The sequence below is a fragment of the Podarcis liolepis genome (genome assembly GCF_965112155.1).
Source record: "Podarcis liolepis genome assembly, chromosome: 3".
NCBI lineage: Eukaryota > Metazoa > Chordata > Lepidosauria > Squamata > Lacertidae > Podarcis > Podarcis liolepis.
The window spans coordinates 70,179,199-70,194,502 of NC_139557.1; the positions used below are offsets into that span (position 1 = coordinate 70,179,199).

The following is a 15,304-nucleotide window of genomic DNA, read 5'->3' on the forward strand; positions in this document are numbered from 1 at the left end:
TCCCTACTCTTTTTTTAAAAGATTATGTCACTGTGAAAGTGCTCCCACCATTCAGTTCAAAATTTTCAGAAGTAATACACACCCAGTCAAATTACTGCTATCACTGGCCAACTGGAAAACCCCAAAGTTGCAGTATTCTTCTCTGGATGCAGGGAGACCAGTGAGTCCTGATTTTGCTAACATGAAATATTTAAAAGACTTGTGTGGCACCCCTGAAAAAAATGAAGCAAACTATTAGGACTCTAACACTGTGGAAGTTTATAGTTCCTTTTACTTAATATTTCTGATAGTCAAGTTAACATTTTGGTCAGCGTCTACATGCATTTGAACGTACCAGTAAGCAGTGGTTTGGCACTCCACTCCAAGCATGAACTGGAACAAGCCCAAGCAAAGCCTTAGGCACATTTGCCCCCCTCGTCTCCTTTCACATGACTACTAGTGTCTACTTCTGGTTTCACAGAATTTTGGCTTGTTATATATGAATCAGAGACTGTGGTTTGAAACAAATTCTGGGGTGTTAAAACATGCCAGCTACATAACCCGTAATTTGAAGTTGGCTTGTTTTGAAACCAATCAGAGTTTGTTTAAAACTATGATGTTTAGTTTGTACACAACAACAAACCAGGATTCTCTGTAACCAAAAATAAACACATATTTTCCCCAGCTGCATAGAAGGAGGGGGAGGAAAGGCAAAGTTTATGAGCCCAATAATTTGCTTGGGCTTGTTCCAGCTCAAGTACATAGTACTTGTGAACTGGGCCGTGATAGGTAGTTGTTGCTTTTAAAAACAAAAACAAAAAACCTTAGAACAACACACTTATAAATGTCACAGAGAGTGAATGCGCACAGTGCTTTTCTACCACATCATTAGTTTTGAAGGGGAAGCCTGTAGTGTTCGAATGTCATTGGCAATTGAAACAAAATACCGATCTTTGGCGCCTTGATTAAAATAAAATAAGAGAGTGCAATCCACCTCCCTCAAAGTTCCTTGGAATGAATGAAGTGTTGAACTTGCTTAAGTGAGTTGGGTGGGAGGTAGTTTTATGAAACGCTTTTGATGGCTTCCAAGTCGTATACTAAACTGTAACATGATCCCAGTGTTGAAAGCACAGATTTCTTTTTTTCTAAACCACAAGAAATGCTCTTAGAAATTTAGGAATCTTATTTAGACACAGAAAGCTAGTTTGGCTTTGCTGTGCCAAGTCACATTAAGCAACTGTGTAAAATGAATTTAAATGGCATGCATCAGAGCAAGCTCACTTCTGCTGAGGCAGAAAATCAATGCCTGCTAAGCAGAACTTGAACAATCAAGATCAGGGATTCAATCGGTTATAATATCCTGTATTCTGGTGCAGAATGCTACCCTTCTGATTAAAAAGAAAGGTTAATAGTGCAGTCCTAACAATGTCTACTCAGAAGTACTCTTACTGAATTGAGTAGGCCTTACTCCCTGGTAAGGAGGGTTAGGATTGCAGCCTAAGACTTTTAGAAGCAACATCATTCCAACATCTCTACAGAAGAAGTAGTTACCCTCTTGAATGGTAACTATTTTTTGTTTTAATAACCCAGATGGAATATTATGTAGGAACACTATATTCACTACTATTCAGACAAGCCTCTCTCTAGTGTGGTTTGGACTTGGTGCCAAAGAGTAATACCATTCTTGGAAATCGGCAAATAACCCTGAAAAAGCAGGAAGCCATAAAGAGTTAAATCACTTTCCTTTTCCTTTTCCTTGTTTTTGTCCTGGCCAAGACTTTCAGAAGCTGTATATTATGGATAAGGAGAGTATGCTCACATGTGACAAATCTCTGCAATTACCATGGAAGGATACAGTGAGTGCACTATAAAAATGAAGGATGGCAACAACAACTGAGCTTCAGACTTCCTCAACGGGTTGGATATGAAGAAGTAATAAAGGCAACAAATAAACTTGGGATTAAATTTTAAGGGGTTTCCAATTTTGAATGTCTCTTGATGGGTGCCCAAGTTGAGACACATGGGCTCTGATAGACGCTGCTGAGCACACACATTGTAGCTTGTAACACTTCGAAAAGGAGTGTATTTGATGGTGTGTATTTAATAAAGGCCTTCAAGCAGTGGGAGGCTTACATCTTTTGGGGGTCTGTTTGTTGAAATGGAAGGCGGATACAATCTGCCGGCACAAAATGCTATAGCTTTCTCCGTAGCAAATCAGTGAGCACAAAGGGGACACACAGCTTTAGTTCACTTCCTTTGTGTTTATCTTGAAACTGCTAGAGAAGTAAAGGAGGGGGAGAGTTAAAGCCATATGCATTCCTGTGTTAGTTCTTGTTTCCCTGTTTTCTTTTTGAATACAAGGAGACCTCAGAAGAGATTCACAGATTCAGGTATTTTTTATTTGTGGTTCTAGCTCACCCTTCACTGAGTGGTCCCAGGGCAGGTTACAAAAAGGTACCATAGACACAAATTTTATTTATTTATAATTAGCGCTGCCTTCCTGCCATCAAGCATAAAGATACATGTCCAAATGTGTCACTGTAGGTAATTTCTGGTAATACGTTAAGTGATTCCACTCCACCAGAAAGTAGCTGCCGGCTATGTTGGATGTCAGGGTATTGCCAAGTGTCTTAAGTGAAATGACTAATGCCTTCCGACACTTGCCTGTATATATAGTAAAATATGCTACATATACAAAAATTGCAGGAATTGGTATGGTATTCAAATATTCAAACCCAGTTTTAAGTGTGAGGAAAACAGATATTCATCACAGTCCAGACTGGACAAATGTAGTATTGCAGAGAATACTATATTTTTTCATATGTCATAGGTTTGGGGGGGCATACAATGACCCAAACTATTGTGCGATGTGATGTGTACAAGAGGAGGTTTTTACAGAAGGAATTTCACTTTACGCCATGCTACCACCACCCCAATTATAGTTCAGACAATTGGTACAAAAATGTTTTAATGTGTATGCTCAGAATGTTGTTTGTTCCTTCTCTTAATAAAGGGGGGGGGTAGGGGTAGGCACTTCATTTTAAAGTTTGGAAGTACTAGTTGGCTAGTTGAGACATACCACAATTAGTGGTCAGGTCACCATGTGAAAACTGATAAGCATCTGAATATTGCAAATTTTTGCTCAGATGCTGAATGAGGGCTTCTTTTCTCTTTATCTGGAACTTTTTAAAATATGTTTTAATTTTGTGTGCTGCCCTGAGACCTTGGTATATAAATCAATCAAACAAACTTACTAAATACATGTCAGAAGGGCCCCCTATGGGCACAGTCAAAAACAGCTTCCATGAGAAGCCATCTTTGCATATTACATGGCCAACACTTATATTGGCTGACTCGACTTGCAGGACATAAGGGCCGGAATTTCCCATGCTAGACCCTATATTAGAGCTGTCAATTAATGCTGTAATTTTGTCCAAATGAAATGCACAGTTGCAAAGAGAATTTATTTGGCCTTTGGATTCCTTGATACTCTACCACCTATGACACTAAGCCTTGGATAGAGAGGAATCTAAGCTTGCACTAAAGTGTTCCTCTTTGTACACAGAGGTCATGGCTCATTTTGATGTCTGTTGAACATGCAGAACGTTAATCCTTCAGATAGAGCAGGGATTGCCACTGGAAGGTAGATTAAAACATCTCATATTTGAGCAAATGGAACCTCACACTTATCTGGATCTAAGGCTCAGTCTTTCATAGTATCATGAACTGCAATAGACAATAATAATTTTAATTGTGTTATGTTTCAGTTTACTTCATTCTTCGTAAACCCGCTGCATTCTCAGCCTGTACTGCACTATCTGGGTTCAGTAGTGTGTGCACTTATTTGCAATTGAGGTGCATTGAAATAATTGGCCTGGTTTGCATAACTTGCTAAACCAGACTTTGATTTAGTGAAACCCACAGCTACTTGGCTTTTCCCTGGTCCTTTTTGTTGCCCGCCACATTCTGAAGTCCAAGTTTGGTTTAGTGTGTAATCTGAAATAGGGCTCGCTCGTGTTTAATCTCTCTCCACACTAACCACAAACTGTAACCAAGAACAAACTTTGGTTACATCTCATGGTTAGTGAGGAGAGAGATTAACCATGAATCTTGGTTTGGATGATATGCTAAACTGAAGTTTGGCTTGGTGCAGGGGAGGAGTCTTGTGGCTGCAAGTTCCTTTCAGAGCTTGCATCTTCATGTGATCTCTCTAAGGCAAGGATTGGCTTGGTATGTCATGCATACCAGTGACACTTACTTTTGAGTAAAGCTGACTTTTTATCATGTCAGGCCGTCAGTCTACTTAATGCACCTGATGAAAATCTCTTTATTTGGCGATCACTCGTAGCTGAGTAAGATTGTCTTCCATAAACACGGTTTTAACAGTGGGTCCGTAAGTGACTGTGGAGGCCAGTTCTGGATCCACACATCTTTCCACAATGGGGACATAGGTTTCTGAGTGGGAGTTGATCATGGTGAGGGTTTGCCAAGCGTGCCTTCCTCATAGCACGTTTCTCCCTTTCATCCTGAGTTCAAGCGTATTCAAAGCTGGTAAAGGCTATTCTCCAATTGGAGCGCTCACAGGCCAGTGTTTCCCAGTTGTCGGGGTTTATACTACATTTTTAAAGATTTGCCTTGAGAGAGTCCTAAAACCTCTTTTGTTGACCACTGGCTATACTCATATATGGCCATCATGTGAATATTACGTTTCTGTGAAGCACTGAGAGAACCTGGGGTGGGTTCTCTTTTGCTGCCTGTGTTACACAGGCCAGTGACCAAAATGGTTGTGACTTAACATGGCAGAGTCAATGAAGTGGGGGATATGGTTGTTTCTGCTTTGGTGAAGTTCAGTTCAGATGATAAAAAAGGGGGGGGGGGACCAAGTAGCATATTCTTTTTGGATTTGTACTACTGTAAATCCAGAATAACTGTGTTGTTCTTCGTATGGATGGGTTCAGAATATAGGTTCCCTTAGCAATGTAAACTGCATGAGTCTGAATACATATAATCTTTTACATGCAGCTGAGTCCTCCATCAGCATTTTCCAATGCTATCTCTGTATTTGTAATTCATTTTTCATTTTGCTAGTGCTAGCAAAGCATTTTCTCCATATTTCCTCCAGAGCCTTGAGCATGCAAGACTGCTGATGGACTAGGAGCCACTGGCAAGGAAATACAGTTAACAGGCATGATGCATTAAAGTGTCAAGCAGGAGAAAACAGGGCAAAAGATTTCAGAAGTCAAAATGCTTAAGTAAAAAATAATAATTCTTGGTAGGGCTGGATTTCCCCGTAGCAAATTTAAATATTCACACAGAGCATGCTGAACTGCTACTGCATTGTCTGTATGTTTAACCCATTTGATCTTGAAAGCTTGATTTAAAATTATAATAATGTTTAAAAGCACACTCGTGGCATTCACATCTTATACAGCAGAAGGGGTTGAAGCAGCACCATAAATCCTCTTTTTAATTTTATCTCTTCCTGTGTTTTGAAGTCTGGGGTTGGTCTTTGTTTTTAGCCTTCCCTCTGAGCTGAGATATGATGATTTCTCTACTTGCAGCTGCTGTGCATAACAAGAAGGTTAATATTCCCATCCACGTTTGTATATGTATGCAAGCCAGGACATTTGTAGATGTAAGACTGCCAGTTGTGAATTCCCCACAATAAACTAAACTAAGGTAGTGATTTATTTATTTTTCAGCCTCATTTGGAGGAATTGGAAGTGTTATCTTTAGAACAAATCCGACTCACAGTATCGAATTTAGTGTCCTGTGGAACGTTGGCGTAAAACTTTCCCTGCTGGTAATGAAAGAAGCGAGATGTGTGGAGGGTGTTTCATGTTAGGTGCAGCAGCATCCTAATTTCTATAATTAATTACTGTTTTTGTTTTTGTTATGCCCCTACCAGAGCAGCTAGCAACAATATCAAAGCACAGTAAAAGATCACAAAACAATAATTCAGTAACAAATCAGAGATAATACAAAGGACTGTTAGTCATTCCTATTAAAGTGTGCAGCTAGCTACCAGGTCTTACAGTGGTTCTTCCTTTACACTGAATCCTCATCCTAGTATTTTCATATTTAGTGATCCAAGGGATCTTAGTAAATAAAACTGAAATACATCCATTAGTATTGCTTGGATACCCAAGCAATAACTTCCAATCAGAGCAGCTATGTTTCAGCTTCCAAAAACAAATCCCCTCGTAGACTCAGTTGGATGAAATGGAGTTTGCTTCTTGGCCTAAGTGATTGCATAGTGTTACTATGAACTGTTAAACAGCTGCTCCTCTTTGCTTCAAAGCTGGCTTCAATTCATTAATGGGTGGATTGATTCCTGTAGTTGTGACTTTTGAATTAAAGATAAAATATATATCCTAGTTGCTATTTTGTTTTTCAGCTGAACAGCAAGCAAAATTCATGGGATTTTTTATTTTTCTTAATATAACCCACGCCTTTCCCTTACCAAAAATACCAAAGTATTTTCTTCCAGCTGGAACTTTCCTTTCTGTTTCTGGAACATCTCTTTTGTTCTTTCTTTTTCTTTTTTTTACAGAATACATTATGAAGTTCAAGAAAATGCCATAAGGCAGTTTTAGCACCTAAAAATACATGGAGTTTTAGATATAGCAGCATGATAGCTTATTTTGATTTGTTTTCTATTCTAACAATGTTTTTAAAACATCTTGTTTCAGATTTGTATGCTAGGTAGGAAGGTAATAGTTTTATTTTATTTTTAGCTATAAGCCATAACAAAACAGAAATAACTCTGAATGAGTTGAGCCACAAATTTAGCTCTTAATTTCCTGGCCACTAGCTTAGGCAACTTTATATTAGGTAAGGCAACATGAGGGGCGGGTTGTATGCCAAATTTTGGGCTCTCCGCACCCCCCGCTTCCCAGTGCAGTGTGTGACCCGCAGGTTCTGTGTCAAAGTACTCTTGCAGCCCATTTGACATGAAAGGTTAGACTGCCCTGATCAAGAGGAACCCTCCACTTTGTCTTGTGTGTCTTGTAACTAAGGGGGGAAAATAAGTCTGCTCTCTGTTTATATATTACTGTTGTAGTAGTTGTAGCCACTGAAGTATACTGCTAGAACACTGGGTTTGATTGCAGGAAACCTGGGCTAAAACCCTTCTTTGTCCATAAAGCTCGCTTGTATGTTCTGTTTTTGAGAGATGGCCTCAGGAGTGCATAGTAGAGGCTTCAATTGAACCCTGAACAGCTAAATGCAGGGCTTCAGCTGGACTCTCCGTAAGAACAGGGCTCAGACTTTGTTATTACAGCAGCAGTCATCCTTAGTCTTAGCCTTAAATGGGAGTTGCAGCCCTGTCTTACTAGCTAGCTACTCCTTCTGTGAGATGAGCCTCTTTATTTAAATAGAGCAGAGAAGACTGTGGTTCTCTTAACTCTTCTGAGCTGGAGTCCTTCATTCCGTGAAGAAGGGGGATTTGACTCCAGAGCTACTTATGATTTATGATTTATAGCCTCAATCTAACCTGCTTGACGGGATTATTGTGATGCTACCCCTTGCATAGCTGTACAGCAGACCAAACAGCCTGCATTACTAACTACCAAACAAGTGAAAGAATACACAGCTGGGCTGTGTTTCTGCAACTTTTAGGTATTTAGGGTAGCGTTTTCCTTTCCATGTCACTGCATCAATTCTATTGTGTTTGCTGTGTTGGCAGCCAACTAAAATTTACTCTGAAAATATTTGAGTCTTTGACATGCTGGCATGAACAGATCACAAGTGTTTGTATAGTTTTTTTCCAGTGTGCTGAGATCACAGTGGCCAACCACAAACAATGCAACAAATCCATTTGAATTGTATGACTACTGATATGAGAAATAGGACAATGGTAAAAACTCACAAAAAATGTACATTTCCTTAATGAAAACACTTCTTTAATTCCTTGAGAATTGAATAATAAAAATATGTGCCTGTGAGCTTAGCTTCACATTTCCCTGACTGAACTCACCCCTTGCCTAAACTAAACTAATTTTTCTATTAAAAAAATGATCAAATAGAAATTTTATTATTATTATTATTTACACTTGAGATGTGCGTTTTCAGAACACACCCTGTTGCTGTTACTATAGGCCAATTGAAATGGTTTTTAAATTCTGAATTTTAAATTGTTGTGACCCGCTCAGGGACCTGCTGGTGGAGGGTATATAATAACAACAATAATAATCTCCTATTATTGTTTTTATCATTATTACTATTATTTTGTGTGGTGCTGGTGATCCATAAATGAACATTCTTGACATTAGATTTGCGACAGTGTTTCACCAAATTTGAACTAGCTTGGTCTGGTTCACCCATCCTATGAGCCAGGAAGCACTGGGTGCTTTGGGAGCAGGGGTAATACCTGGCGGATTCATTACTGTCTGCATTGAAGAGCACATCCCCGTATGCACAATGCTTAGTTCATGCTGCACAGGCAAAGGGAAGGTATTGCTTTGTAGTTTTTGTTTTAAAACTTGTTGTTTTAATCCTGTATTTTATTTATAGCTTGTGACGAAGGGCGGTATATAAATTTAATAAATAAAAATAATAAATATATTTGGATTGTCAGAAGTAGTCTGAGAGAAGCTGCTGTGCCTTATTTATTTTCCTTACAACCGCAAATTAGTGCACATTTCTTCGGTGCATGGTCACTAAGCCACCTGCTCCAGGTTAATTCTGTTTACATGCTGTCAAGCGTAGCTCTAACTTGAATGTCATAGTAGCATCTACATCTATCACACCTGCTGTCAGGCAAACCAGCTACGGTACGCCCTAATGCTTTGATCCTCTTGCAGGCGCAGGAGTTCCCGAAGTGCATACACAGGGCTTCATTTCAGTGTAGTGGGCAGGTTTCCCATGTCCAAAGGGATGTGCACATGCTGCTGTCTCCTCTCTAGCTCAATGGAAGTGTGCATAAGACCAGGTTCAGCCCCCAGCATCTTCAGTTAAAGCATCTCAGGTAGCAGGTATGAGAAAATAACTCTGCATGCAGCCCAAGAGAACTGCTGTGTTAAACAATATTCATTTGATAGATGGCCCAACGGTCTGAGTCTCCATGAGGCAGCTGCATATACATCTGTATCATGAGGAAATATACACAGCCATGCAGGGGCTTCATGAGCGCATTAGAGGGCGCATGTAGCTCTGGCTTCATTGCTTGCTTGCATGCCTGTTCTGATATATTTTAAACTAGCATTCTGTTCTTAAGAAAATCAGTTCTTACAATTCATATTTACTTTCTGATAGCATTGTAGTTAACAGAGTGAGAGTTCGTCCTCTTCTCCTTCTCCTTTCTCTCTCTCTCTTGCACACAGTCATAAACTCTTACACTCCACTGCTTTCTTTGATAGCAGTATCTTCCTTGGAAGCTCATGTTGTGGCAAGCAAGTAAAGCCATAGCAAAATTATACGTGCGAGAGAGCGTAAGAGAATCCCAGGAGGAAAATATGTTTGCAGATCTCACCCCCTGAATTGCTCTCATTATAATAGCCCATTTGATGTCAGGGTATGACAGATTATAAGCTTTTTATGGCGAGACCCAGCTCAAGAAAGATTTAAATAAAGTACTTCTGGTTATTGTGCAGGTCAGTGTGTTTAAATAACAACCCTTCAAATCATCCTTTGACATTTAAAAGAGAGAGGAAATATTGTCATGTGGCAGACCTGGCGCAGATAAAGCACAGGGCAATTTGGTCAGTACACTGATTTGTGAGCGCATCCTAACAGTCATTTTCATGGTTTGTAATCAAGTGGGGCGCCCTTGCAGTGTGTCAATGTTTTTCAAAAACACCCCTGCTTAAATGTTAACACAAATTACCCTCTTGAGATGCTGCGATCCAATTCTTTGGTGAAGCTGGCACAAGCTAAACATTTCAAGCAGTAGGACAAGAAAGAGACGGGAGCAAATACTATCCTGATAGGCTACAGAGAATAACGAAAGTTAAGGCACACATGCAGGCACCAAAAGGTTAGTCACTGATACTGTACTTCCTTTCAAGAAGTATGTTTTTTAGTTATTCTTTTTGACGTTCTGAGTAGCTTAGCTGCTTGATGTGAATTAACTGTGGTCCGACTGTTATAGCTGTCCCAGGATGTAGGTCATGCTGATTTCCTGGCAGCAGTATCACGTGTGGCAATAGGCATGTGCAGGGCAATAGCATCTTCAGAACTCTGTGTACTGTAGGCCCCTATCTTATGTCATCCTAGGATTGCGGTACTTTAGCACATTTCCTCCTTGCACCACTCGAATAATGCAAGGAGTCCTGGACAATGCTGCAGTTACTCCGCATTCCTAGGTTAACCCAGTTTCCAAGAGAGGGTAGCACTAGTGTTTGGGGAAAAGCTGAAGCATAGCTTCTTTGCATGTCAGCTAGGTCTTCTCATATTACCTCAGCTGTGTGAATAGGAGCTGGGTGGGCGCAACCCCCACACTGTCAATGTAATATACAAAGGGGACTGTTGACTTGTAATGCAGTGCTGGGGGTGTGCTTGCCAAAGACCCTAGGATGGCACTGGTGACTGGAAATTGGGTTTCTTATAAACAAGTCATGCCAGAAAATCTCGTTGTTGTTTTTTTTTTTTTATTGTTACAAGGTTGAAGGAGCAGGAGAATGTACCCAGGAGTAACGTACCTTGATTTCACTAAAGGTTTTGATAGAGTCCCCCATGATATTCTTGGGGAGGAGCTGGTCAAATGTGGGCAGGATGAGGTAACTGTTAGATGGATTGGTAACTGGTTGACTGACCTAACTCAAAAGAGTGATCACTAATGGTTCCTCGTCACCCTGGGGGAAAGTGGGAAGTGGGGTGTTGCAAGGTTCTGTCCTGGACCCATTGTTGTTAAATGTCTTTATAAAAAACTTGGGTGAATCAGGATTCAATAGGCCTCAGTGTTAACATCTTTCAAGTATTATAAGTGAATTTGTTTCCCATGTGAATGGTTAGGCTTTCATCTGTAAATGCTACAATCGGTTTAGAAACTGGTTTTAAAAATCTCAACAACTAATATTAATTTAACTTCACATACCAATGGAGTTTAGGGTGCAGAGGAGAGACTAAAGGCATGTTATCAAGTTCTTTTCAAGCTCTTCAGAAAGAGTGGAGCAAATAGCCCTTCAGTTGAAACAGCAGTGACAGAAACATTCCTCCCTTTCTCCCCTTAACTCCAGTTACCAACAAATAATGCTATGACCTTAAGCATATATAAATATATTTAGCACTTGCTGTGCAACATATTTATTGGTGTTTAGTGGCCTGGAGGTTAATCAAAATGAGTCTGGTGATCTCAGCTTCTTTCTTAATGGACTCTACTTCATACTGTAGAATGGATGTAGCACAGTTTGTCACATTCAGTTATCGTTCTACTCAAAGCAAGAGTACCAGTGAGTCAGAAAGAAAAGATAAAATTCCTTCATGCCCTCAGTCCTGGAAGCTGCCTGTCACAGGCTATACCATAGGACACTTTAGTCCTCTAGAGCTCTAGGTTGTATCCGAAATCAGATTTTTGCATAGAACACATTGTAGGTCTCTTATCAGTTCATGTAAAGGTCCTTCCAGTGCTATTTTTCTAGAAAAAGAGGTGCCAGAACTCACCACGAATGCCTTCCTTGTTCTCTTATAATGGCAATGGCACCCGCCTGAGAGGTGCCAGAAAAAAGCCGGAAAAAAGCCCAGGTCCTCCTACTATATTGTATGCAGAGTGTGGTATATGCAGTTTATATATAATAGGCATGCAAAAAATACATTAGTACCAAAATTTATATCCAAACTGTTGGGCAGGTAAGATTTGGAATTTTACATTGTCAGATGAGGTAGATATGTTGAGAGCAGGATTGTAGGTGCCTCATGCCTGGATATTTCTGGTCTTAAGAAGGCCTTAAGTATTTTAACTCTTTTGACTAAATACTAACATGGAAAAGCTCTTCTACCACTTCCTCCTGTATTTTGCCTATGGGAATTGGTGATCTTTCCTCAGCTATTGGGTCTCCTTCATACTCTCACCTGCTGCCAGGCACTCTCAACTAGGATTCTTGTCACTTCCATGCCCATCTTTGAGCTCTGCTACCCAATTGGCCATCATCCACTCACATCTTGCATGTAATCCAAGGCCTTCTTTATCTAATCTTGTCAGACTCTCAATTTTATCTTATCAGAATAATCAGACATGTCCCTGTACCACTAGAATCTCTTCCTCTGTGACCTAGTCTTTCTTTCATAGTTGTAATGGGGCCCCTGTTCCTCCTTTTGCCTCCATCTTTGCTAGCACCAGAGCATCAAGGTAATACCCGTTGCTGCTACAACAAAAGTAATACACCTCTTCAAAGTACTGTCCTATACAGCTACCTAGGAACTTCTAGATAAGAGATTGGCTTTGTTCTATAGTAAACTTTGCCAACCTGGTGCCATCCAGAAGACTTTGCCCTCTCAAGTTATCATCTAAAATATCTGGAAGTCCAGGTTGGTGAAGACTGTTCTATACTCACAGGAACCTAACCATAATGTGAATATAGTTGGGAGAGTAGGTCCTGGATTTCCTCTGGGACAGGGGGTCTGCTTTTACAGCTTCTAAATTGTATGGGTGACCAATGTGGTTGGAGTTGGCTCAGGGAGAAGTGTGGCCATGCCCTCCTAAGCCATTAAGCTCACTCCATTTTCTTGGACCATTCACTATCAAAAAGGACATTTGATTATTGTGTGTTCAGCACATACCACATTCATGCTTTTAATATATGCCCCAAAATGTAAAATTTAGACATCTATCCTTTAAAAAATTAAAAATAATTTTATTTAGCTGTGTGTTACATGACTGATTTATGACAAGGGACTGTTCCTCTGTGCTTTGAAAATCAGTACTTGCACTTTTGAATTGGACTTGGAAGCAGAAAAGCAGTTAGTGGGGAAAATTTAGCACTGGTAGAGATATGAAGTGAATAAGTTATGCTAATCAAAGTTCTGTCATCTGTAACCGATTGAAGCTCCTGAACCTTTTAAGAGGCAGCCCTACTTTTAATATATTGTAGTTATCCAGTTGGCAGTTTACCAGGACCTGGTAATCCAGCAGGCAGATTACCAGGACATGGGTAGGGAGATACTGTGTGCAGTCAGATGTCACACTAAGCCATAGTTTAGTGTGACAAGAACAAGCCACAGTGAGCCTCAGGGTTGTGCAGTCTCCCTTTTCTTCTGGCACAGCTACAAGGAGGACTTTGGGAGCTTTCACTTCAGATTTCTCTTATCTGTTAATGCAGTACCCAAATTGTGTAAGTAGGTTGTGTTAAACTTGTTCTAGCCTTGTACAAATCAGTAGTATTGCTGTCAATAACATGTCCCGTATTTTCTGCTTGTGGTACACTGTAATTTAGGTTGTATTTTTCAAATATTATTTCTGTGTGTACGTCTGCTTCCTTGGTTTGAACTGGTGAACCCTCCAAATAGAGTACAGAAGATAAAATTGCCTTTATGATGGTCTATTTCAGAATTGTAGTTTCATAATATTATTACACATTGAGTAAAGCTTTGCTTCTCTATTTCTTTCTTTAAATGTGGCTGTGAAATATTGTCCTTTTATATAGATATCCTACCTCCATATCCTGTTTCTTTGACAGGCAGTTTCAGTCTCTTAGCTGGAATAAAAAATTAGGATCACCAGATGAATAAACTTTTCTGCCTTACATGGCGCCCCATTGTTTAAGAAGCTGTCTGGGGGGAGAGATATTCACATAACGTATCAATAGTATCAGTATATTCATACTGGAGTAAGCAGGTGCAGCACATCCAATTTCACCACTCAAGGTGAAACAGGAAGTACCGCCTTGCCCCACTGCTGCTGCTGCACACGCTACCACATCTACGGCTGGTGAAGAAGCAGTGCCAAGACAATGGGGCAAGCAATATACCTGCAGGCATGAAACTTGGGGGACTTCTGCCACCTGAGGCAGTGGCCTCACCCTGCCTAACAGCCAGGCCAGCTCTGGGAATAAGATAATGCCTGTGTATTTCTCTTTAAAAGGCTTTTCTGCTATCATGGAGCCTTCCAAGAAGTTCATATTAATCCATTGAAAGCCTTATATACCCGAAAAGCTATTTGCATAAGGGCTGTACAAATGTAACAATAATGTCACATGCTGCTATTGGTAGTTTCCCAACCTGGTTTTCAGCAAATCATAGCTTGCCATTTTATCCATACAGTCAAATTGTTTGTTGCTCCCGCTTACAAACTATGATTGCAAACTATAGTGTTATTTCCAAAGAGCTACATTGAGTTAACTCAGGCTTCCTCAACCTCAGCCCTCCAGATGTTTTTGGCTTACAACTCCCATGATCCCTAGCTAGCAGGATCAGTGGTCAGGGATGATGGGAATTGTAGTCTCAAAACATCTGGAGGGCCGAGGTTGAAGAAGCCTGAGTTAACCAGATCTGAGTTTACATGAGGATCACTCACCTTTTGATAACAAGCATTTCCAGATACTGTAATGTGTTTTCTGTTTGTGTTTTTGTATGTAAGGTTTGCCTTTACCACACAACTTATTTCAAGTATATAACTATATAGCATTTGTTAATGCAGAACAGGCCTCTTGTTACAGGGCAAGGAGATTGTGTCAACCTAGACTCCTGCTGCATAACAGTTTTGCCTGTGTTTTTAGGACAATTTAAAAGATACAATATTTACATAAGAAAAGCTTGATTTCACGACTGTCTTTCAAAGTTATGCCAAATGGTCCTTTTCTTTTTTCCCCTCCCTTTCTCATTATCCTTTGGAGAATTGCACAACTGTGCATTTTTAATATTTTTCCTACAAGTCATCACAAGCTTCGTCAGGGGAATGGCATTGTATGTCAGTTGTCTCCTTCATATCAAAAGAAATCCTTTGCCTCTTTACAGAAAATGAGGAAAGTTTGCCTTCCACAGAGCAAAGAACAAAACTGACTTGGAAAGAATTCTCTTTGCTTATGCCACATGTTCTTTACATCTTGGGAAGTTCCCAGGGTATCAAGAACAAATTTAACCTAGTGTTAACTAGAACACATTTTTACCTACTCCAACATTAAAAACAATAAAAAACATAGTTTCCTGTTTATCTCTGAATGTTCAGTTGCAATGTTCACATTGGTACAAGTATTTGGGGGGGCGACGGGAATCATGTTGCACATGTTGACTGCATTTACAGAGTAGAAAGAAAAATTGCATATTTATTTTCTCAATCATACATGCAGTCCTATACCCCAGAGGGATATATTGGAATCCTGTGGAACCACATTGTAAACTATTCATCTCCTGCATAATCTTCTGAATTTGGCTATCCAGATAGGAGCAGAAC

The 15,304-nt window shown here is 40.0% G+C and overlaps 1 protein-coding gene across 18 annotated transcripts in view; it reads left to right on the forward strand.

The window, feature by feature from the left end:
• The window catches only part of ARID1B (AT-rich interaction domain 1B), a 357,120-nt gene that overhangs the window by 290,665 nt on the left and 51,151 nt on the right, over nt 1–15,304 (forward strand). The window lies entirely within an intron of this gene.